General features: G+C 39.4%; 1 long non-coding RNA gene across 2 annotated transcripts in view; it reads left to right on the plus strand.

Moving 5' to 3' along the window:
* Positions 1 to 4,089: 4,089 nt before the first annotated feature.
* Positions 4,090 to 26,641, plus strand: part of LOC127487678 (uncharacterized) — a 67,235-nt gene continuing 44,683 nt past the window's right edge. The window contains exon 1 of one of the 2 annotated variants that reach the window (XR_011386360.1): positions 4,090 to 5,301. This is a non-coding gene — a long non-coding RNA (uncharacterized lncRNA). Of the gene's footprint in view, positions 5,302 to 25,909; positions 26,523 to 26,641 lie in introns of those variants that run through there. The other variant, XR_007914730.2, reaches the window with a different exon arrangement.

Here is a 26,641-nt window from a genome sequence, read left to right on the forward strand (position 1 = left end):
TGTGACCCAAAACCAGGAGCCCGGAACTCCATCCAGATCTCTTGTTACAGGGTAACAGGGTAGCAGGGGCCCAAGCACTTGGCCCGTCTGCTGTACTGCCTTCCCAGGTGCATTAGCAGGGAGCTGGATTGGAAGCAGAGCAGCTGGGGCTTCAATCACTGCTCATATAGGATGCTGGTGTTGTAAAAGGCAGCTTAAGCCGGTGCTGTGGCTCACTAGGCTAATCCTCCGCCTTGCGGCGCCGGCACACCGGGTTCTAGTCCCGATCGGGGCGCCGGATTCTGTCCCGGTTGCCCCTCTTCCAGGCCAGCTCTTTGCTGTGGCCAGGGAGTGTAGTGGAGGATGGCCCAAGTGCTTGGGCCCTGCACCCCATGGGAGACCAGGATAAGCACCTGGCTCCTGCCATCGGATCAGCGCTGGCCGCGGCGGCCATTGGAGGGTGAACTAATGGCAAAAGGAAGACCTTTCTCTCTGTCTCTCTCTCTCTCACTGTCCACTCTGCCTGTCAAAAAAAAAAAGTAAAAGGCAGCTTAATTCACTGCACCACAATGCTAGCCCCTGTGTTTGCTTTTCATAATCTCATGCATGATCACATGAATTTTATAATCATTTTCGTCAATTTCTCCAAATGATTACCAGTTTATTAAAAAATGTTTGTAGTCACATTGTTCAAGTATTTTTGTACTCTCACTGACTCTCAGCTTGATTTATCAATTACTGGCAGAGCGTTAGTAAAATCTCCCACTACTAGTATGAATTTGTTTTTCTATTTTCATTTCTGCAAATTTTTAAAAACATTTTTATTTACTTATTTGAGAGGTAGAGTTGCAAACAGAGAGAGACAGAGAGGAAGGTCTTATACCTGCTGGTTCACTCCCCAAATGGCCACAATGGCCAGAGCTGGGCCAATCTGTAGTCAGGACCTTCTTTGAGGTCTCCCACGTGGGTGCAGGGGCCCAAGCACTTGGGCCATCTTCTGCTGCTTTCCCAGGCCATAAGCAGACAGCTGGATAGGTCCATATGGGATGCTGGCACCACAGACAGAAGCTTAGTCCATTGTACCACAGTGTCGGCCTCATGTTCTTCCTTCTCTATTTGGGTCCTGAGGTAGTTTATGTCATCGCCTTGAACATGTCTGTATCCTGTTCTCTGTCTCCACCGTGTGTTTTCTCCTTCTTCAACTCATTCAGTGTGGTTTAGGAACTCGTTAGGGTTAGAGTCAGAGAAAGGTGGGGCAGGAAATAGGTTTAGAAGTCTTGTCTAGACTTGGGTTAAGGCTGGAATGTGCCTCTCTGAGTCTGTCAGATATTCAGCGTGTACACTTCTGTGGATGCTTCCATCGGTTTTACAGGGCTCCATGAGAATCATTAAACTTATTGTCCTCAGACATGGCACACATTTTATTTCCCAGCTGGATGCCTTGGTTTTCTCTCTTTCTCTCTCTCTCTCTCTCTCTCTCTCTCTCTCTCTCCCCCTTCTTTCCTTGCTTCCTTTATTCCTCCCCTCCCCTCCCCCTTCCTTCCTTCCTTCCTTCCTTCCTTCCTTCCTTCCTTCCTTCCTTCCTTCCTTCCTTCCTTCCTATCCATACAAATGCTCTTAAAGAACCATTCCTCAGAAAACATAGGTACAATCTCCTGCCTTTGCATCCATCAGTTTTGTGGGCAATTCACTGTAATCTAGTCTCAAACTTAGTGGATGCATAGCAACTCCTATGAGTAATCCTGTTGCAGTGATGTTCCTTTGCCTTTAGAGAGGGAAAGTGCTACCCTCAGTTCTCAGTTTCCTGTTGGATAGAGGAGATGATCTTTTCAGCACAATTCCCTCCAATATTTCCTCTCATGAATCCTGACATCTCTGCCAATTTTAACTGTTTGCTATTAATTAATTTCCTTACCACTTCTGGGACTCTTCCTTGATACTTTTCTTTATAGGCTTTCTCATGATATACTTTCACATCCCTCATCATTTATATCTTGGTTCTGAGTTGAAACTGCCAAATAGTATCTTATTTTTCCATCAAGTTATCCACTTAACTTATTCATGCATGAATTCAATAAATATTACTTATGATGTGCTAAGCACTATTTTTGACACTGTGTCTGAAGCACAAGAAAAAATAAATTCCTGCTTTCTTTCTAGAGAAGGAGATAAACAAAAAAATTGTAACTAACTTATCAGGAGTTGGTAAGTGAGCATAGGACAAAAAAGAGGCAGAGAAATAAGAGAAGGGATGTGAATATGGCACCGATTTTAAATAGAGTGGCTTGGGAAGGCCACATTGAAGGGCATCATCTTAAAGAAGACCTATGTGTAGAGAGAATTCCAGAACTGGAGCAGCCAATGCAGCAGCTAAGAGGAGTGCTTGGTCCGGATGCACAGGAGCTGGAAGCTCAGTCCACATCTCATAGGTCTGTTTGAGGGACAGATGGCATCCAGTGAGGGTGGGCACTTGATGTAATGGTTGATATTCCATTTGGAATTCACTCATCCCATATGGTGGTACATTGAAGTTCCGGCTCTGCTCCTGATTCCACTTTCCTGCTAATGTGCACCCTGGAGATAGAAGTTATGGAATAACTATCTGGGCCCTTGTCACCAACCAATATGACTTGGATTGTGCTTACAGCTCCTGGTTGCATCCTGACCAAGCCCTGGCTATTGTAGGCATTTGAGGAGTGAACCAGTGAATGGTAGACCACGGTCAGTCTCTGTCTCTCTGCTTTCCAAATAAGCAAATAAAACTAAAAATAAAAAGAAGGAAGCCAAAGGATATAGCAGAATGATAGATGGACAAAGTGGTAAAAAATAAAGTGTAGAATATTTGAGAGTTAAAGTGAAGAGAGAGTTTACTGCTATACCTGGCCTACTACCCCCTGTGACAAAATGTGACAAAGCATGTTAGAAGGATGAGAGGAGTGATTGCTGAATAAATTTTCCAATAATCATTTTTTTGCCTTTGTGTAAAATTAAACTTGAAGGGATATGGAAGGAGAGAGGCTAGTTAGAAAGACATTGCAATATTGTAGGCAAGAGCTGATGATGCATTGGGTCTAGGAAGGTGTTGGCAAGGTGTTAAAATGTAACAGTTAGCTTAGGGTGAATTTTAAGTCAATAACAGGAGTCATTGTGTACTTACCCCTCATGTGGGATCTGTCCTTAATGTGTTGTCCAATGTGAATTAATGCTATAACTAGCACTGAAACAGTATTTTACACTTTGTGTTTCTGTGTGGGTGCAAACTGATGAAATCTTTACTTAATATATACTAAACTGATCTTCTGTATATAAAGATAACTGAAAATGAATTTTGATGTGAATGGAATGGGAGAGGGAACGGGAGATGGGAGGGGTGCGAGTGGGAGGGAAATTATGGGGGGGGAAGCCATTGTAATCCGTAAACTGTACTTTGGAAATTATATTTACTAAATAAAAAAATGAAAAAAAAAGTTTGGGAACAGTGTAGGCCCTGAGTACAAAAATTCAAACCATAATAATGTCATGACAACTTGATTTATCAAAGTTAAAACAATCTAGGAGTTGGTCATGATTTATTTTTGTTCTTATGAAAGACTTATTTCTTAAGTTTAATTTTTCTAAAGTATTAAACAATGACTTACATAGCAAATGTACTTATACAAAAACATTCAAAAATAATTAGAAGACTATATACCTGTCTGTGGTTTCAATAAAGAGACTTGAAGATATTTTGTTTTATAGTCACACATTTTATTACAAATTTATTTATATCCAATAGAAAAACTAATTTGAAATCTATTTACATGTACTATATATTTACATATATACAGTTAATGAATTTAAAGAAAACAGGCAGAGAAACACAATGTATGTGGAAGAATATGCCACATGTACATGGTTTAGCATTGTCCTTAATGGTACTGAATCTTTACTGTAGTAATAAATACAGTTCTATATTTACACATCTTATAAAATATCTCATAAATGTACTTTTTCAATTCCAAGTTAAAACATCTGTTCAAAATAAACAGGCTTTTATAAAAATAAATCTACCTAAAAAAAAAGCAAATAGATGAGTCTCTATAAGGAAAAGGTGGGACTTCTATTTTTTATTATTTAAAGATTTACTTATTTATTTAAAAGACAGAGATACAGAGAAAAAAAGGAGAGCAAGAGCAAGAGAGAATCTTCCATCTGCTGGTTCACTCCCCAAATGGCCACAACAGCCAGTTCTGGGCCAGGCTAAAGCCAGGAGCCAGGAGCTTCTTCTAGGTCTCCCATGTGGCTGACAGGGGCCCAAGAACCTGAGCCATCATCCACTCCTTTCCCAGGCACATCAGCAGGGAGCTGGATAGAAAGTAGAGCAGCCAAGACTCAAACTGGCATCCATAAGGGATGCTGGCATTGCAGGCAGAGGATTAACTTTCTATGCTACAGTGCCAACTCTAATAGTGGAACTTTTAAAAGCTACTGAATAAGGCCAGGGGCTCATTTTCTTTCCTATACATGCTTAATTTAATTTCCTTAATATCCTACTACTGGTATAGAGTACGCTGTTAGATACATGGGTATGGAGTTGGAGTTCAGAAGTTTAGCAGGCAAGGATAGACTTAAGACATTAATTAGTAATCAGAGTGTGCAGGACACATTTTTATCTCCAAGGGAGGGAGTATTGAGAGAGAAGAAAAAGTTTTGTAATGAGGTCACACAAAAGGCCAGGCTATGAGGAGGAGCCTGCAACATAAGAGGAAAAGAACAATGTATTCTAGGAAGTTGATAAGCAAGTGTTTGGTGATTAGGGAAGCATAAACTGGGTCAAATTTTCTAATATGTGCAATAAGATCAGAACCAAATTTTGATCATGGATTTTAATAATGTGGAGAACAAGAGCATTTTCAGCAAGGCAATGAAAGCCTGTTTGGCTTAAATAAGAGAAAAAATGTAGAAAAGTAAAAATTTTATATATAAACCATTCAATGCAAGTTTTGCTATGAATTAATGCAGAGAAATGGGGTAGCAAAAATAAAGTTAGAGTCAAGAATGAATATTTCGAAAGCCCAATGTTTGTGTGCTAATGACAATTATCTAGTAAGAAGTGACTTATTGTTCAGGCAAGGAAGAGAGGACATTTCTTGAAGCCATGTCCTTATTCAGAATAGATATGATTTAATCTAGTGCTCAAAAGGAGGAGTTGAAAAAAAAATCAAAACCACAGAGAAGAGCAGTTCAAGAAACTGTGGAGCTGGAACGTAGGAAGACTCATCTACTTGGACAATTGAAATTCCCATGGAGTGAAATCGGAGAGCCAGAACTGAAACAGTGAGGGTGAGTGACCCTACGCTTGGTGCTCGGCTGAAACAAGGAAGGACACGAGTCGGATAATCAACCACAGTGGAGCTAAGAGTTTACTAATTCAGTGAGGGCATTGGGGAAGCAGTGCTTTCAGGAGACAGTCAGCATTCTTTGAGAGCACAAACATGAAAGGGGTATTCAGAGATGAATTTCAGAGTACAGGTTATTCTATTGGGTGGCCTTGAATTCTGTGTTTCAGAAGCGTGAGGAAGAATGTGAGATGCGGAAAGCAAAAAAGATGTGTGTAGTCCTAGGAAGATTAGAATAGATAAGTTGAACAGGGACCCAGAGTCCCTAAGTTTGTTGTGATCCCTAGCATGAACTATAATAAACAGCAAGAGATAAACCTTAGTGACTGCAGGCTGATGCAGAACCTGAGAATGTTGGTGGCAGAAGGAGGGTCTCCTCCTCTCACCTCCCAAGGGAGCATCTGGGGACCCTGGTGGTGTCTCTGATCTTAGGGTGTCCTCTGGACTCCTGCTGCTGAAGGCAGAGGGCTTCATTTAATTCTAAGGCAACACATTCCCTAGATTTTTGCATTTGTTTTTACATTATAGAGACTTACATTTGGCTGGTTTAGAGTAGGTGTGCTTGAAAAAGCACATATTACTTTGAATTTTATTCAGTTGCATTCTTTTGGTTGTTTGAATCAAAATTCTCTGTGCTTTACAACTCGCATAATACAGAATGATTACATGAAGTTTAATTCATGACTTATATTTAACCCATATTTGGGGGACTGTGAACTATGGGGGAAAGGATGCTTTTAACCTATTGTGTTATTTATCCTTATTACAATGTCCTGATTAAGGTAGGGGTGGATAAAGGAAAATGTATGTTTTTGACCCAAGGCAAAGGAAACTTCAAAAGACAGTTGCCATGGTGGCTGTAGCTATTATTTGAATTGTGGAAACAATTCTGACGTTCTTTTTTTTTTTTCTTTAAAGATTTCTTTATTTACTTGAAAGGCAGAGTTACAAAGAGAGAGAAGGAGAAACAAAGAGATCTTCTATCCATTAGTTTGCTTCCCAAATGGCCACTACAGCTGGGGCTAGGCCAGGCACCTAAGTAGTTGGGTCATCTTCTGCTGCACACCTAGCTGCATTAGCAGGGAGATAGGATTGGAAGTGGAGCAGCCCAGACTCCAGCCAGTGCCCATATGGGATGCCGGCACTGCAGGCAGGGGCTTCGCCCACTATGCCACAGCAGTAGCCCCTCTGACATTATTCTTAAGGTCTTTATCAATCAGAGTTTGAAGTTTTGTTTTACAGATCAAAAGTTTGTATCCTAAAGCATTCATTCGAATTTGAGATTCAGCAAATTGTGCTATCATTTTCCTTTAGCATTTCCTTTCAGACGTCAGCGATGGTATCCAAATGTACAGCTCTGACAGGGGGCTCCTTGGTGAAGCCTCTTCCCTGTTTTTCTCCTTTATTGGAAGTGAAAACCAGAGATGGGATAGAAGAGCCTGGCAAAAGAAGAGATACATAAAGCTCATGAAGTGTCAACAATGAATTATGTCAGGACCAAGAAGAGAGTTGGCAGAAATAAGTTTGAGAAGATGAACAATCCATTTTTTTTTTTTTTGGCCTGTTTCTTCAGTGTGATATTCAACAAAATCAGGAATCAGAGAAATAGCATTCTTGGACGTGTTAGCAATCCTCAGTCATTAAGGAATTGCAGTCTGGTAGAGAAATGGGGTCTGATTGATACTTGTCGCCTTTTATTCCTTCTTTAGTTTGTTTTGGTGCCCCCCAAACACACAAACACACACACTCACTCAGACATGCACATTTTTGCTGTTCTTTATCTCCTACATTTCAATCACTGCCAACGGCAGTACAATCTGATTTATATGTGCTCCAACTGCTGACATTAATTTATTCAAAAATATTTATGGAGTATCTTTTATACTCCAGGTACTACTCTAGGCACCAGTGATTTAGCAGTTAACGGGAAGGTTAAAGTCCCTGATCTTACAGATGCAGACACTAGTTTTTTGTGTTGGCAGGAAGGAAGTAGAAACAATAAATGTGCAAGTAAATAATATGCAGACTTGGCATATTATAAGCAGGATATCTGAATTTTAATATTTTTGTCATGAATCACATACAATCATGCACCTGTGCTAGAATTTCTGTCATCACACGGTAAGAAGGACTCTTAAACACATGTGACATGAATTATTGCCCTCATTTCATTAAAAGTAAATTTGAAATAGAGATGGTGATCATAAATTTTATAAGGTCAAGTTGAAGTAGGAAACTTAGCAATTATTATTAACCCAAATCAATATTTAATTTCAATTTAAAGGGTAGTTTATCCCTCACTAACAATTAAAAACTTGGGCAAACCCCCTCCAATCACCCAACTATGCAACATATGTAAAACCTCTAATTGTTTGTATCAACATTGCTTCTTTTAAGCCTTATTGTTGGTATACATTTAATTTTCTTAACTCTTGGCTTCATAATTCTAAAGACCTCACCCCCCCCCCCTTTTTTGACAGGCAGAGTGGACAGTGAGAGAGACAGAGAGAAAAGTCTTCCTTTTGCCATTGGTTCACCCTCCAATGGCTGCCGCGGCCAGCGCGCTACAGCCAGCGCACCGCGCTGATCCGAAGGCAGGAGCCAGGTGCTTATCCTGGTCTCCCATGGGGTGCAGGGCCCAAGCACTTAGGCCATCCTCCACTGCATTCCCTTGCCACAGCAGAGAGCTGGCCTGGAAGAGGAGCAACCAGGACAGAATCCGGCGCCCCGACCAGGACTAGAACCTGGTGTGCTGGCGCTGCAGATGGAGGATTAGCCTATTGAGCCATGGTGCTGGCCCACTCTTTTTGTTTTAATATTTAATTATGCATTGGTTATCCACCTGTCATGTACTCATTCCATGACTACTTTGCTTTCTCTTATAGACAAGAGAGTGACAAAAATCTCAAAATCCCTTTGGAATGTGATGACTTTATTTTTATAAAAAGACTTATTTATTTATTTCAAAGTCAGAGTTACACGGAGAGGGAAGGAGGAGCAGAGAGAGAGAGAAAGAAAGAGAGATCTTCTATTCATTGATTCACTTCCCAATGGGCCTCAAAGGCTGGAGTTGCACCGATCTGAAGCCAGGAGCCAGGAGCTTCCTCTGGGTCTCCCACATGGGTGCAGGGGTCCAAGGACTTGGGCCATCTTCTACTGCTTTCTCAGGCCATAGCAGAGAGCTGGATCAGACGTGGAGTAGCTGGGACTCGAACTGGGACCCATATGGTATGCCGGCACTGTAGGCAATGGCTTTACTTGCTACACCACAGTGTCAGCCCCATGTGATGACTTTTGGAAAATCATCCATGGTGTGATGCTGTAGGATCAGACCACTGAGTGTGCTGTGATACTGTAACTGTGTACATCATTGTCTTACCAGCTTTATTTTATGAGCCTTCTGCAAAGCTGCTCTAAACTACTCACAGATAATCCATGTAGCTGGCACTGTAACTTAGCTGGTTAAAGCCATGGCCTGCAGTACTGGTATCTCATATGGGCACTGGTTCAAGTCCTGGCTGCCCAACTTCCATTCCACCTCCCTGTTAGTGGTCTGGGAAAGCAACGGAAGATAGCCCAAGAGCTTGGTCATATGGGAGACCTAGAGGAAGCTCCTGGCTCCTGGCTTTGGACCACCCCATGTTGCTGTGACTTCATTCTGAGAGGAGAAGTGCGGTGGGGGCAAGAGGCACGGAGTCATGACACAGACACCGGGAGTCAGGTGAAAGCAGGCTAGAGGTGAGCAGCTCACAGACTCATTTATCTCAGCTGGTACTGCAGTTTATACAGCCAAGACAGCAAATCTGGTCAAGAGGCGGTTTATGCCCTAACCAATCACTGCCTGTTGCCAGGCAGGCTCCTTTGTCAGGTGGGTTCTGAAGCCATTCCTGAGTAACTGACGCTCGCTTGCCAGTGGCCATCTTGGCACGGCCGTCTCATTCCACCACAACTCCAGTCCTGGCTATTGTGGCATTTGGCAGTGAACCAGCAGATAGAAGACAGATCTCTCTCTGTGTCTCACTCTCTCTGTAACACTGCCTCTCAAATAAATAAATCTTTTTTAAAAACAAAGTCAATCTTTTTCTTCTGTCAACCAATTCTGTCAGCACCCCCAAACCACTCAGAGTCGTGCATTGTGCTTGCCCTACTTTCTCCCGATTACAAGAAAAGTCTATTCCAGCTACTTCAACTTTTTATTCAAACATTTACCAGACAACATAATTTCCCTCTTGGAGATTTATCCTTTCTCTGGTCAAAATGTTAAGGCAAATTTAGACTATAGCCCATTCTTTGTAGTACTGACCCTTCCACTAATATCTGGGATTACAATCTCTAAAATCAATTCCTTTTGTTTAAAGCAGCTGGAAGCTCAACCACAATAGCTAAATTTTTCTTACAATATCATATGTGCATGTCCGCATTGACTGGTATTAATAAAGAGGAGGTCAAGTTCAGGGATTTTGTGCTAGTTCTTTGCAGACAAAGACTATTTATCCAGAACAATTTGTTTTTCTTTTATTACTTGTGAATTGTTTTACCTCCTTACTGTAGAGATTCCTGACAATTCTAACTCTTTTTAAATATCTGAAGCCAAAATACAGAGGGAAAGGACCATAGCACCTACACTCATTTATGAAGAAAATAGAAAGAACACACACACAAGTCTGGTCTCAGTCACAGAAGGTTCCTTGCAATGTGGTCTATCATGTTTATGCATTTTATTACCATGGAAATGCTACTAATACCTTAAATATAAACTTTATTTCTGAGAAAAAATGTGTCATAAGTAAAATTTTTTTAAACTTTTATTTAGTACATATAATTTTCCAAAGTACAGTTTATGGATTACAATGGCTTTTCCCCCCCGTAACTTCCCTCCCACCCGTGACCCTCACATCTCCCGCTCCCTCTCCCATTCCATTCACATCAAGATTCATTTTCCATTCTCTTTATATATAGAAGATCAGTTTAGTATCTATTAAGTAAAGATTTCATCAGTTTGCACCCACACAGAACATAAAGTGTAAAATACTGTTTCAGTACTAGTTATAGCATTAATTCACATTGGACAACACATTAAGGACAGAGATCCCACATAAGGAGTAAGTACACAGTGACTCCTGTTGTTGACTTAACAAATTGACACTCTTGTTTATGGCATCAGTAATCTCCCTAGGCTCTAGTCATGAGTTTCCAAGGCTATGGAAGCCTCTTGAGTTCAGTGACTTTGATCTTGTTCGGACAAGGTCATAGTCAAAGTCGAAGTTCTCTCCTCCCTTCAGAGAAAGGTACCTCCTTCTTTGATGGCCCGTTCTTTCCACTGGGATCTCACTCGCAGAGACGTTTCATTTAGGTCCTCTTTTTTATTTTTATTTTTATTTTTTTGCCAGAGTGTCTTGGCTTTCCATGCCCGAAATACTCTCATGAGCTCTTCAGCCAGATCCGAATGCCTTAAGGGCTGATTTTGAGGCCAGAGTGCTGTTTAGGACATCTGCCATTCCATGAGTCTGCTGTGTATCCCACTTCCAATGTTGGATAGTTCTCTCCCTTTTTGATTCTATCAGTTAGTATTGCAGACACTACTCTTGTTTGTGTGATCCCTTTGACTCTTAGACCTATCAGTGTGATCAATTGTGAACTGAAATTGATCACTTGGACTAGTGAGATGGCATTGGTACATGCAATCTTGATGGGATTGTATTTGAATACCCTGGCACATTTCTAACTCCACCATTTGGGGCAAGTCCGATTGAGCATGTCCCAAATTGTACATCTCCTCCCTCTCTTATTCCCACTCTTATATTTAACAGGGATCACTTTTCAGTAAAATTTCAACACCGAAGAATAAATGTGTGTTAATTACAGAGTTCAACCAATAGTATTAACTAGAACAAAAAAAATAATAAAAGGGGTACAGTAGTAAAAATTTTTGAAAAATTGTGAGATAATTAATAAAGTGACAAAACCTTCTCCCTTAGCATCTTTAAAGTAGATGGAAAAGTAGACAGCTAGATATTTCTTTTAAAGGCCCGCCACATGGGACAAAGGTATCATTTCTAAGATGGTTCTCAAACTTCAGTAAGTATTAGAATTGGCTGATTAATTCAGCAGTGTAGCCACCCAGGCCCCATCTCATTCCATAGGCCTGAAATGGAACTCTGGAACATGATTTAACAAGCATTCCAGGTGATTCTGATGAGGGGACATATTTTAGAGTATCTAAGGGACACTTCAAGGCTTTTGACAGGTGATTCCTGCATTGCACGTAATGCTGCTGAGGATGCATGGGTGCAGGGGTGCAAGCTCCTGAATCATCCTTGGCTGCATTCCCAGGCACACTAGCAGGGAGCTGGATCTGAAGTGGAGCAGCCGGGACTCTAACTGGCATCCAAATGGGATGCCTGCATTGCATGTGGAGGCTTCATCCGCTATAACACAACACCGACCCCACCTGAAATTTTGTGTTATAAAATTGAGGGTTTTAATATGGATTATACTGGAAGAGAGGGCCTTTCTTCTCCTCCTTGCCAAGTACAGTGTTTTCCTTAAAATGCATTTAAATCTTCTTATGCAAAACTGTTTAATCAAACTTGTGTCTCAAGCAAAAATGATTATCAACAAATCATTCAAAGAACTCTTAGGTTAGGGGAATATAATTTGCTGATGTCCTTTTTAAGGAGCAGTGTTAATCAGTGACAAGACTTGATTGGAGCAGAGTTTCTCAAATTGTCTCCAGGCCAAAAGCCTCGTCATTGGTTGGGGACATGTCACAAAACTGACTAATCCATAGACTCTGGTGTAGGATTAGACAATCTATGTTCTACCAAGTCCTTCAGGTGATTCTGATGCATAGCTAAGTATGAGAACCACTTTGTCCATGCACAGTAAGATTGAGGGGAACTGGGAACATCTAGCTAAAATAATAATTGTAGTTTTGAGAATGCAATTTGTACTTACATTTTCTGGTAACTGAAAAACCTTGAGTTTATATGTATAAATACATACTCATTAGCTCTACTTTTACTGAAATTTCTATTTTATTTATTTTCAGCTGAACTCATTTTTGCCTGCTTAGCTTTTTCTTTGTGATAGGTTGTAAAATGGTGGTTAGCAGGGAAACTAATTTTTTAATTAATTCACTGCTTATAAAATGGATTCCAACATTGCTAACTTGAAAATGCCCAGTAGTATTTCTTGCAGGATGACATACTCTGTTTTTTGCCTTATTCAGAGGTGTGTGCCTCTGTCTGGTCCTAGATGCCTCTGCTATACTGCTCCAGGTCAAAAGAATTTTAATTTCATGATTTTTAAAAAAATGTCTTCAGCAATACTTGGGTACATTTCCTTAGTCAACAGTGATTGTTCTTATGTCTTACTAAACACATCTTTCACCTTTTTTGTCTTTATGTATTATATTCTCTTTTTCAAGAATGTACTTTACATTTTTCTTCTGTTGAGGTGGATTCGTTCTGAGAGGAAGAGTGTGGTGGGGGCAACAGACACGGAATCACCACACAGACTCCGGGAGTCAGGTGAAAGCGGGCCAGAGGCGAGCAGCCCGCAGACTCGTTTATTTCAGTTGGTAAAACATCTTATATAGCCAAGGCAGCCAATCTGGTCAAGGGGCAGTTTATGCCCTAACCAATCACAGCCTGTTGCCAGGCAGTATTCGAAGCCATCTAACCACAGCCTGTTGCCAGGCAGGCTCTGTTGCCAGGTGGGTTTCAAAGCCATTTCTAAGTAACTGACGCTTGCTTGCCAGCAGCCATCTTGGCATGACCTTCTCATTGCACCACTCTTCCACATCAAAGGCATCTTCAGGGAGAAGTTGAAATTTCATCTCTAACTTGAAGTCAGTCCAGTGTTCTCTCAAATGCTACTTGGTCAGAAAATGGTCAGAAAATGCCCATATTATCTACCCAATGGAATTTTAAGTTCCTTCAAATGTAGGGACTGTATGGTCAGAAAATGCCATATTATCTACCCAATGGAATTTTAAGTTCCTTCAAATGTAGGGACTGTATTTTTTATTTGAATACATAAGGTCCAATTAAGTGTCATATACACAGCAGGCCAGTCATATATTGTCACTTTAATGAAACATTTGAGGTGAATACTTTTGGAGGGAGGGAAGTTTATTTTGCCTCATGGTTTTGAAGATTCACAGTCCAAGATCAAGTAGGTTCCATTGGTTTGGCTGTGTCATGAGAGTGGAAGATGGCAATGATGGAAAGTGGGTAGGTAATGATCACATGGTGAACCAGGAGCAGAGGGAGAAGCTAGGCCCAATTCAGGCTTTTATAACCAAGCCTCCTGTAAGAACTACTTTCTACAGACATCCTCCCACTGATATAGAGACCTTTCAATAGGTGCATTTTCTCCCATCCTTTTAGTACCATCAACTCATGACTTTGAGACTTAACTAACTGTACATACTCAGGAGCCATAGATTGTTCAAACCGTAGCAGTACCTCATATAGTTTTCAATTAATTTTCCTATTGACACAATCTACTAGTAGTTTCTAAACCTTGGTTCAGAGGCAGCATTTGGCATAGTGATTAAGATGTTTCTTGAGACACCTGCATCTCTGCTGTGCTCCCAATCCAGCTTTCTGCTAAGGCACATCCTATAAGGCAGCAGTGATGACTCAATTATTGGAGTCCCTGCCACTCATGTGGGAGACCTGGATTGCATTTTAGAGTCCTGGCTTCCACCTAGCCCATTCGCAATTTGGCAGATGGAAGATCTCTCTCTCTCTCTCTCTCTCTCTCTCTCTCTCTCTCTCTCTCTTCAGAATAAAAAAAAAGATTGGTGAATGCTGTTTCTGAAAGTATGGTGGATATTTTAAAAATATATAATATAGTATTCATGACAAAGATCATATAATGAAGGAAGAAGGCTATATTTTTATATAAGGATATAATTCAGTGAAGACAATTTTATACATATATATATATTTCCACACATGAGATAAAATGTATATTTGTCTTTCGTCATCTGGCTTACTTCATCTAGCACAATGATCTTCAGTTTGGTCAATTATCTTAGTAATACTCCATTGTGTGTGTGTGTGTGTGTGTGTGTACATACTGCATTTTTTTTTTTATTCATCCATTGGTGGATACCTAGGTTGATTCCTTATATTTGTTTTTTTTTTTAAGATTTATTTATTTATTTGAAAGTCAGAGATACACAGAGAGAAAAGGAGAGGCAGAGAGAGAGGTCTTTTATCCACTGGTTCACTCCCCAATTGGCCACAATGGCCAGAGTTGTGCTGATCTAAAGCCAGGAGCCAGAAGCTTCTTCCTGGTATCCTATGTGGGTGCAGGGGCCCAAGGACTTGAGCATCTTATACTGCATTTCCAGGCTGTAGCAGAGAGCTGGATCAGAAGTGGAGCAGCTGGGATTTGAACCGGCGCCCATATGTGTTGCTGGCACTGTAGTAGGCGGCTTTATCCGCTACACCACAGTGCTGGCCCTGATTCCATATATTTGTGAATAGTACTTCAATAAATATGTCTTTCATTTCATATGCCATGTCTTTCATTTCCTGATTTCATATCCATTGAATACATTCCTAGAAGTGGAGTAGTTGGGCCATATCTAGGTCACTTTTAAGTTTTATGAGGAATCTCCATACTGTTTTCCATACTGGTTGTACTAATTTGCATTTCCACCAGCAGTGTATTAGAGTTCCAATTTCTCCCAAACCTCACCACTATTTGTTATTTAATAGTTTCCATTCTAACTGGAGTGAGATGAAAACTTCATTGAGATTTGTTTTTCAAAGATTTATTGGTTTTATTTACTAATTTGAAATGCAGAGTGACAGAAGTATATCTATCTATCTATCTATCTACCTACCTACCTACCTACCTATCTATCTATCAATCATCTATATATCTAGAGAAATAGAGATTGCTAACTTACCAAATGCCCTCAATAGCCAGAACTGGGCCAGGCAGAGGTCAGGAAACAAGAAATCCATTCTGGTCTCCCACATGTGTGGCAGGGCCCCAAGTGATAGGATCATCTTCTGCTGCCTTCCCAGAAATATTAGCAAGAGGCTGGACCAGAAGCAGAGCAGCCAAGAGTTGAACTAGCACACCAAGATGGCATGCTCATGTTTCAAGCAGTGGCTTAAACTGCTGCACCACAACAGTAGCCCCTGATTTTGGTTTTTGTTTCCATTTTCCTGATGGCTGGTGATATTGAACATTTTTTCGTGTGTTTGTTGGCCATTTGTATTTCTTCTTTTGAAAAGTGTCTATTCAGACCTTTTGCCTTTTCTTAACTGATTTTTTTTTGTTCTGTTGTTCAATTTCTTAACCTCATTTATATTCTGGATATTAATATTTACCAGGTGCATAGTTTGCAAATACTCTGGCACTCTCTTGATTGTTCCCTTTGCTGTACAGAGCTTCTTAGCTTTATATAATCCTATTTGTCTATTTTTGCTTGCATTCCCTGTTCTTTTTCGTCTTACCTAAAAATTCACTATGTATGCCAATGTCTTGAAATGTTTCCCTATGTTTTTTTCTAGTGGTTTCATGTCATACATTTACAACTTTGATATACTTTGAATAGATTTTTTTAGAGTGTAAGATAGGGGTCTTGTTTTGAGCTTCTGTATGTGGAAATCTAGTTTTCCCAGCATTACATTTTGAAGAGATTATTGCGAAACTTCTTTTCTGTTCATAAATGAGCTTTGCTGGAGAAGCTGAGTCCATAATCAACTGATTCTAACAGAATGGACTAGGGAGTGCTTAAGCAGGGACATAAACACAGATATATTAGCCAGGATTGAACCACCACTGAGGGACTGGCTAGCAACCTACATAGAGCAGCAACTCTCATCCAGCTGGCCATCAGGTAGTACAATCAGAGGAAAACAAACTCAACATGGGCTACCTACCTCTTCTCACCATCTTCAGCCCCAGACTGGCATGTTAAAGTCTGCTGTATTTCCGAAGATCCAGAAAATTAAGGACCAAAATGACTTTTGGGATGATTTCAGTCTATTTTTCTTTATTTTACTCTCACATTCAATACATATATATTCAGTTCATTGTATGCATTAAAAATGTGAAAGCTATTCTGATGGATAGAGAATAAAATAGACAAAGATACCTATCTTTGAAAATTATAGTCTAGTTTGTGTGTCTAGTGAGTCAGACACCAACTCTATAACATTTGTTTTATATTTAGAACCGAGTCATCTGACCAATTGGACTGCTATGATATATTTATGATGACCAGGCCACACACCTTTTAGTAAAGGATACTCCAGTAGTGGCTGCTGCTCTCATGTACTGATGAGTAATGACAAACATTTACATGGGTAATGGCAAGCATTTTAACCTGAGTAGCCATTATCAAATGTTCACTCTCTATTATTGATTTAATTATAATAAAATCTTTGATCTCATTAGCTGATATTTCAACAAATTAATTAACTGTTAGTAATACATATTCTGGCTGTAGGGAAATCTGGTTCTGTACATCTAAAAAGACTTTGTACTTGTGCAGTGATTTCTTTTGGACAAAATGCTTTTTCTTACATGAGCTCATTTAAGTAGATGAACAGCAGTGTGAAGTTCCTATTATTATTTTTGTTGCAGAGCTGGAAACATGCTCAGAAATCTTGAGTGGTTTCTCCCCTATGACTCTGAACTCCCTTTTCTTTGCAGTCCTAGGTGTTTTCTCTTCCCCTATTGAATTAGTCATGGCTTATTATCAGTACACCATTAGAAGCTGCTAGCAAGCAGAGCTCTGGTTCATAAAGCTCAATCACATTTTGAGCTTAGAGCAGCTGTTTAATTCCTTGGATTGATTTATTTTCTAAAATCACAGTTGTTACCATTTTTGGCAGAAAAAAATTTTAAAAAAACTTCAGATAATGTGCAGATTTTGTCAATAGGTCTATCGTAAACAAAGTCCATGAAAACTCCAAGACGTCTTTAATGTTTTCATTGCAGGAAAGGTAACCTGATAAATGTGAGTTTTTGATGATAACTAGTTGTTATATGAAAGACAGAAAAACAGAGACATGTAGAGTTCACAGGGGGAACACTCTGGGAAGTGTTAACCATCCAACATTCAGAATCAGTCTCCCCATAGCCCCCTGCACAAGGGATGCTAAGCTCATCTCCACATGTTTGTAACCTAATTAGGTCTTCAGAGATGGTCTCCAGAGGCCAGAGACTAATACTATGCCAACCCTCAGTATTGCTTTATTCACATTAAAAAAGGACTTTCAGTCCTTCAGGGATAACAGTTTCATTCAAGTAAGCAAATTCCAGAGAAAACCAATCAGGTTGGGAAGAATTTACATCCTTCTTTTTATAAATGATCTCCTGGCTCTCTCTTTTTTTAATCTTTCTAAAAGTTGGTTGGTTTTTTAATCTTCTTAAAACTGTCACTTCCCTTCCTTTCTCCCATTTTGCCAAAGCATAGTCATGTTGATATATTTGCAGCAGCCAAGAATCCATTGCTGAAGACGTATGTTCTAAATATTTTCATCGGATTCTGTGTAGCACCAGATCGTGTAGAGACATTTTTCAGTGTTGCTGGGTACTATCTCGGGGATTCAAAAGTACCCCTTGAGGCACAAAATCCTTTATGTTAAACCTAAAATACTAATGTTCATTTCAATCATCGAGATTATAGCTGTAGAAATGTCCTACGGGTTAGATTTTATCACCAACGACACTCCTATATCCATGCTTGCTTGAGGTTTAAGCCTTCTTAATGTGTTTTTCTTTAGTGAGCAACCATTCTCCCTCACCTGCTGTTTCTATGAAATAGAGCAAAAATGTGGCTTGATGAAACTTAATAGCTGATCCTTGTTTAGATACAATCTTCACAATCAAGTTATTCCGGCAGTGCACCTGGTTTAGGCCATAATTGCTTCTCTGGGGTGGAGGCAACAGACGAATAATATGGCGGAAGCAGAGAATGGCTAGAGGCTTAAATATTCTGGTAAGGTGGTTTCTGAAGGGTATTTTGTGCCTTGTGTTAGAGAAGAGTAACCGATAAATCCCTTGCTGTAACACCCCGTCCCCAAATTGGTTCCAATTGGCTGATTACTCAACAGGCTCTCAAGAAAGAAAAACAGCTTAAATCAAACAGATTTGAAAATGAAGGAGTGAAGTAGTTGTAAACAATTACCAGCAAAAGCAAGTATTTTGCGAGTAATGTACTTGTGTGTAGATTACCTTTATAATGGCACCAGGTAATTGTCATATTAAATGTATTCTGGTGAGAACCCTGTGAGAGTAAACCTTTCCAATGTCTGAATAATTCTCATGATTATAGTGGTGAACTATAACTCTAAGCTCTTTCTTATGTGTTCATATTTAAATACAGTTTTATGAGACTTTTTAATCTGTAATATATCAATTATTTTATGACCACATTTAATAAAATAACTGGTACTTTCTATAAGACATGGCTTGAGGCTGATAAATTTATACCCACATAAAATATAAATGAAGGGTCACCTGCAGTTCAGGTGGCGTATAAAATAGGGGACACAAAAAGTTTATTCTGGTGGTGTACCCTGGGGCTGACTCTCTATCACTCTGGTATTTCCCTTTCTTTATTCTCAAGGATGCTTCAGGTCTATGAATAGCACCTACTGGTCAAAAGCAACTTGTTTATTGAAACACCCATTTAGTTGAGTTTCATGAAATGAGTGCTGTGTTCTCATCAAAACCATGGTCTTGTCATGAAAACCTCCATAAATCATACTCCAAGAACAGCTCCTTAACTGCCTACTGTTTTCTTTTCAAATACCTGTTGTTAATCTTCCTGACAGGGCTGACAGTCGTGTGCCTGCAGCTTTGAATTCCACATGTTGTAAGCAGCTTAAAACTTCAAACTAAAGGAAAAAGAATATACATCTGTGGCACAGACTCTGGATTTTTGTGTGCAGTGTCATTGCAGATCAGCAGAGCTCAAAAACGTAGATATAATAAGGATCTGAAATATATTCTTTATCTGTAAGATACTAACATTTTCTTTATCACTGGTGGTAATGATATCAGGATCTACCATTTGTTTAGAGTCAGCCATTTCCACACACTTTTGTGAAATGTATACTTTGAATTGTCACATAGGTTAAATATTACTCGAGTTACTTAAGATGATGAACCTGATTTCCAAGAGATTTTAATATTCTGAAGGTCTCGCCAGGAAGTGGGGAATAAGGATTCAAGCCCAGGTGTCATAAAAATTGTGTATTGGGGCAGGTATTTGATGTGGAGGTTCAGATGCTTCTTGGGATGCCCACAATCCACATCAGAGTGCCGGGCTACATATTCTGACTCCAGCCCTGATTGTTGTTTCCTGCTAATGTATCCTGGGAAGCAACAGGTGATTGACTCAATTATTTAGGTCTGTGCCATCCACACCGAAGACCTGAATCAAGTTCCTGTCCCTGGGCTTTGGTATGGTCCAGACTTGGGCTTTGCATGAGATCTCTCTCTCTCTCTCTCTCTCTCTCTCCCTCCCCACTTTCAGCTAAATAAAATAAATAAAATTTCAAAGATATTTCAAAGAGTGTATCTCATTTCTACTTTGCCAAACTGACCCTCCTTCCATCTTCCCTTCCTATCCTGGAAAGAAGTGCATCCCTTATAATGCTCTCATTATTAAAAAGAGAATTCAGCATTATTTTAGGATCCTTAAAAAATTCATGGAAAATGATGGAAAAATAAATTTATCTTGAAACAAAAATTTTAAATTCAGACATAGTTTTGTGTAATGTGAATTTTCCATGAATGTTTTTCCTTTTTTATTTTCTAAAAATTTTTATTAATATAAAGGTAACGTATTTCATGCATTCCATAGGTACAGTCCCAAGAAGACAACCACATTTCCCTCCTTCCCTGCCCCATCCTCCTTCTGCCCTCTTCACTCTTCTTTCCATCAGTTTTTGCAAAGACATAATTTAGTCCACTTTATATTCACAACTTAAATCACCACTAACCATAAGACTAAACAAGTAAAAATCATGAAGACTACAGTTCCAGAGGAGTATAAACAAGAGCTAAAATGACAATCATATCACAAAATGTCCATTTCATTTCTATATATTTTTTCATTTTCTAAATTAACTGCCACATATCACAGAAAATATATGATTTCATCTTTTTGGGACTGGCTTATTTCACTAAGCATAATGGTTTCCAGTTGTATCCATTTTATTGCAAAAGACTGGGTTTCATTCCTTTTACAGCTGAATATTATTCAATAGTGTATATATACCACATTTTTTAATCCAGTCATCAGGTGATGGACATCTGGGTTGATTCCATATCTCACCTGTTGTGAGTTGAGCTGCAATAAACATGGGGATTCAGATAATTCTTTCATATGTTGATTTCATGTCCTCTGGGCAAATTCTCAGGAGTGGAATGGCAGGGTCATATGGCAGATCTATGCTCAGATTTCTGAGGAATCTCCATACTGTCTTCCATTATGGTTGTACTAATAAAAATTCCCACCAACAGTGGATTAGATAACCTTTTCCATATATCCTCACCAGAATTTATTATTTTTTGATTTTTGGATAATAGCCAAAAATCAAAATTGGGGTGAAGAGAAACCACATTGTGGTTATTACTTGCGCTATTCCGATGGTTAGTGATCCTGAGCATTTATTTCACGTGTGTGTTGGCCATTTGAATTTCATTCTTTTAAAAAAATTCCTGTTCACATCCTTGCCCATTTCTTAACTGGATTGTTTGTTTTGTTGTTGTGGAATTTCTTAACCTCTTTATAAAGGTTGCATAATTTACAAATATTTTATCCAATTCTGTTGGTTTCTCTTCACTTTGTTGAGTGTTTCATTTACAGTGTTGAAGTTTCTCAGCTCAATGTAATCCTATTTGTCCATTTTTGCTTTTATTTTTTTATTACTTTATTTACTTACTTTATTATTTATTACTTTATTATTGCCTGTGCTTCTGGGGGTATTTTGCAAGAAGTCTTTGCCTATGCCAATGTCTTGCAGCATTTCCCCAATGTTCTCCTCTAGTAGTTTGATGGTATCAGGTTCATAGATTTAGATCTGTGATCAATTTTGGGTTTATTTTTTGTATAAGGTATAAAGTAGGAATCTTGCTTCATACTTCTGCATGTGGAGATCCAATTTTACCAGCACCATTTGTTGAAGAGACCATCCTTTCTCCAGGGTTTGATTTTAGTTCCTTTGTCAAAGATTCATTGGTTGTACATGTGCGGATTGATTTCTGGAGTTTCTATTCTCTTGCATTGTTCTATGCATCTATTTTTGTGCCAGTAGCAGGCTGTTCTGATTATAACTGCCCTGTAGTATGTCTTGAAACCTGGTATTGTCATGCCACTGGCATTGTTTTTGTTGTTATGCTTGTTTTAACTATTTTGGGTCTTTTTTGTTTTCATATGAATTTTAGGATTTTTTTCTAGATATGAGAAGAATGTCATTTGTATTTTAATTGGGGTTGTATTGAGTCTTTAAATTGCTTTGGGAAGTATGGACATTTTGATATTAGTTATTCCAATCCATGAACTTGGAAGAGTTTTCTAATTTTTTGTGTCTTCCTCTGTTTCTTTCTTTAATGTTTTGTAATTTTCATTGTAGAGATCTTTCACATCCTTGGTTAAGTTTATCCCAAGGTATTTAAATTTTTTGTAGCTATGGTGAGTGGTACTGATCTTAAAAGTTCTTTCACAGCCATGGTATTTTCTGTGAGAACAAAGACTATTCATTTTTGTCTGTTGATATAATATAATATAATATAATATATATAATTATATGATCTTATATATAGGAAAATCATAGACTCCTCTAAGTGACCATTGGAACTCATAAGAAAATTTATATTTATATTTTATAAGAGTTTATATTATATTAACAAACTAAGAGAGTTTATATTATATTATGAGAGTTTACATTATATTAATTAATTATATATAATAAATTATATTATAATCATAAGAGAGTTTATATTATGTTAACAAACTCTCTTATGAGTTCCAATGGTCACTTAGTGGAGTCTATGATTCTCCTATATATAAGACCATACCATCTGCTAACAGATAATTTGACTTCCCCCTTTCCCATTTGTATCCCTTTGATTTATTTTTTGTTGTCTAATGGCTCTGGCTAACACTTCCAGGACTGTATAGAATAGCAATGGTGAGAGTGGGCATCTGTGTCTTGTTCCAGATCTTAGGGGAAATGCTTCCAACTTTTTCCCATCTAATTTAATACTGGCTGTGTGTTTGTCATATATTGCCTTGATTGTTTTGAGGATTATTCCTTCTACACTCACTTTGTTTAAGGTTTTCATTCATACAAATGCTTTGTTTGCATCAGTTGAGATAATCATACAGCTTTTATTCTTCAATTTATTAATGAGATTTATCACATTTATTGATTTTCATGTTTCAAATCATCTCTGCATGCCAGGGATAAATACCCTTCTGTCCAGGTGAATGATCTGTCTGTTGTGTTGGATTTCATTTGTTAGTACTTTCTTGAGGATTTTTATGTCTATGTTCATCAGTGATATTGGCGTATAGTTCTCTTTCTTTAAAGACCTTTTTATGCCTGAATTTCAATTTTTTCGCACCAAAAACAAACTTTTCTTTTATCTTTCACAACATTTTAAAAATACCATCAGGCTACCAATCATGAGCCTTCCACAGAGGCTCTGTCACAGAGCACATTTGAAGATCAACTGACTTCTGCATGCTGGCTGCTTAGGGTGTCAAAGTGTGTGCCCTACCCCTCATGTGAACCATTGTGAGGATGGTTTCTGAGTTCTGTCTGGCAGGTGAAACTTGTTTATTCAGTCCCCAAGCTTGGGACGAGATCTTCTGTCTTGCCTCCCATGCATGTTGTAACTAGTTACTTATACAGGAAGAAAAATATGTTTGAGCTTGCACATTGGCATAGTGGACAGGGCAGCACTGAACATTTTGTGTTAGAAACATCCAGAGTCCTGTCTAGGTGTCAGGCCATGCCAGAGTAAGTTGTGCTTTAATTTTAACTATATTTTGGAAACATGGTTTAGGATTTTGAAGGGAAACAGCATTTTAATACTTTTTTTTTTTTTTTTTTTTTTTTTTTTTTTTACTGTAATACCTTCTCATGAGCAGTCCAAGCTTCTCAAGGAGTGCTGATGTGAGATTAGGCCCAAATTAGAAAAGTGTTTGAAAGTGATGCATATGAGGCTAGAATTATAGAAGACGTTTTCTAATTGCAGCTTCTTCATTTAAAGAGGGAAATCGGTCACATAAAAAGTGATACAACATTAGATGGGGGCTTCTGGCATGGATGGAGTCTTAAACTGGCTCTGTGAAATCTTATATTACTCTGTTATTACTCTTCCCCCATTCACTTGGCATCAAACTTACTGGGCACCCTCCATGTGTTCCTGTTGCATGTGACACTCTTTCCACAGGTATTTCTCATGCTTCACCAGGTTCTTGGATATAATGCCCCTTTCTCTGAGATGCAGTCTTTGGCCTGCCCCCCTAATACAGCATCCTCTTCATTCTCTGTCCAATTATTTTCTTATAGCATTTTTGCAAAAGATTTATTTATTTATATGAAAGGCAGAGTGACAGAGAGAAAGGTGGGGGGATGTCTCCCATCTGTTGGTTCACTCCTCAAATGGCCACAGGAACTGGTGGCAGCCCACCCCAGAGCCAGAAGCCTGGACTACATCCTTGTCTCCCAGGTGAGTGGCAGCATTTCAGATCCTTGGCCATCTGCTGCTTCTCCAGATGCAATGGCATGAAGATAGATCAGAAGCAGAGCAGTTGGGATTCAAATTGGCACTCTGTTTTGGGATGCAGACCTTGCAAGGGATCACTTAACCCACTGTGCCACAATGGCATGCCTCACTTTAGATGACTTTTTTTCTCATCTATCTGGTTGTCTTTTCCCATGAGCCCCATGAAGGTAGAGCCCCTTTTTGTGTTAGTGTCATACTCCTATTAAATGTAGCACACAATAAATAACAATTAACAGATGAAATGAATGACCATATTTCACATTTTGTTCTGTTTTGCTAATTTAGTTCTACTTGAAGAATAAATATATAACTTTTTACTTAAGGCAAAAAAAATCTCATTTTATGTCAAAGGACTTTCTAGAAATGACTATATGTCTTGTGGATCAAATTGGATCAACAAATTGAGTAGCATAATGGGACCTTTATTTTCTCGAATCAATATAGAGTAATTATTAGATCTGCATCATGTTTGAGAACTGGCTGAAATGTATTGACAATAAATCTTGTTCTTCAAATAACTGTTGGGAACTGGGAAAAAACAGCTACACAGCCTTTCTACCATAGGCCTGGGCTTCAGGTAGGCAGGCAGACTAGTTGGAAAGCCAAGAATGGGCCAGCTGGTAAGGGGTGCTCACAAACCACGTCGTGCTTTGCTGCCATGTTCCCCAACCAGACAACCAACCTAGCCAGAGCTGTGTCTTGTTGGGGCCAACCCTGTGGCATAGCGGGTAAAGCTGCCATCCCATATGGACACTGGTTCGAGTACTGGCTGCTCTACTTCCAATCCAACTCTCTGCTATGGCCTGGGTATGTAGTGGAAGATGGCCCAGGTCCTTGGGCCCCTGCACCTGCATGTGAGACCCAGAGGAAGCTCCTGGCTCCTGACTTGGATGGGCGCAGCTCTGGCCATTGTGGCCAACTGGGGAGTGAACCAGTGGATGGAAGGCCTCTCTCTCTCTCTCTCTCTCTCTCCCTCTCTGCCTCTCCTTCTCTCTCTGTGTAACTCTAACTTTCAAATAAATTAATAAATCTTTAAAACAAACAAACAAACAAACAGAACCTCTTGTCCTCCTTCCCCCAAATTTGAAAACACAGACACTAACTCTCTCCCCATTCATCCGTCACCTGGAGTCTGTGCTCCAAGGTTGGGGGAGGGTTAAAGTATATATATTCAAATTTATCTCTTTATATTGAATTTTTTCTGATTCATATCTCCCAGAAATCTATTATCATCATCATTCACTTACAAAATGCACATACACTCTGTTTTCCCTGCAAACATTTTGGATAAACACAACCAAACCGCCAGAAGGCTTTATTCCCCAAAGCGCCACTTGCATACAAAATCTGGCTGTCTCCCAGTTCCATTTGTTCAGGGTTCCTTCAGTTGTGCCACTTCTCTTTCTAACCTATAATCCGCTTTCACCAGGAGCAGGGACCTGATGGGTCTGGTGGGCTCAACAATTAGAATCGCATCTCCTCCTTTTCTCCTCCCCTTTCGGCTTGTGTGATGCTAACTGACATAAGCTGGCAGTCAAATAAAAATAAAAATTCTATTCAATATTCCACTCTTTGTTGTACATATGCAGCATTGGCATTTTGCATGTTAATATCTGACACTGTTTTTTAATTTGTTCTAAACTGCCAGCTCATTTGCATCATGTCTGTGATCTCCCACCTGTGCAGCAATTCAGGGGGGGAAATAAGGATTTATGTACTACTAAAACCTGAGTCAGTAACAGAACCTGATCCAAGGAGGGCTCATTTATTTTCTTAACATTCTTCACTTAGTCTTTGAACTGGATTTTCAATCTGCATATCCAGCTCATGGTTTGTTGTCTCTGAAAACTAAGTGAAGCTTTGAAATGCTCTCTCTGCCTTGGACTAAGCTGAGCAGATTGATGGAGCCAGGATGTGGCACTGGATTTGTGCATGCAGGTCCATCTCTCTCAATGCGCATGCTACTGAGCACTGTTTGTGCAAAGATGGCTACTTTAATTGGGGATGAGGGCATGGAACTCAGGCTCAGGGCTGAACTGTGACAAACAGAAGAAAGGAAATACAGCTGTATACAGCACATGTGCACTTCAATGGTTTTAACAACTAATATGTACATTAGTTATGGAATTTGCAGTTTCTTTCATTGTTTAGAATTTTTTCAATACTTATCCATTTATTGTATGTGTTTGGAATGCAGAGAGACAGAGAAAGAGAGACAGACACAGAGATCTCTCTCATCTGCTGAGTCACTATCCACATAACTGTAACACCCACGTCTGGGCCAGGATGAATCTAGGGCCTGGAAGTTCATCTGGGTTGGCCATGTTGGGGCTGGGAATTCAAGTACATGGACCAGCATCTGCTGCCACTCAGGTAATGGATTAGCAGGAACCTGGATTGGAAGGGGAGGCTAGACGTGAACCCAGTCACTCTCAACTGGATTCAGACTCCCAAGTGGTGTCTTAACTGCTGCACTAAATGCCTTCTCCTGG

Source organism: Oryctolagus cuniculus, chromosome 2 (assembly GCF_964237555.1).
Source record: "Oryctolagus cuniculus chromosome 2, mOryCun1.1, whole genome shotgun sequence".
Lineage (NCBI taxonomy): Eukaryota > Metazoa > Chordata > Mammalia > Lagomorpha > Leporidae > Oryctolagus > Oryctolagus cuniculus.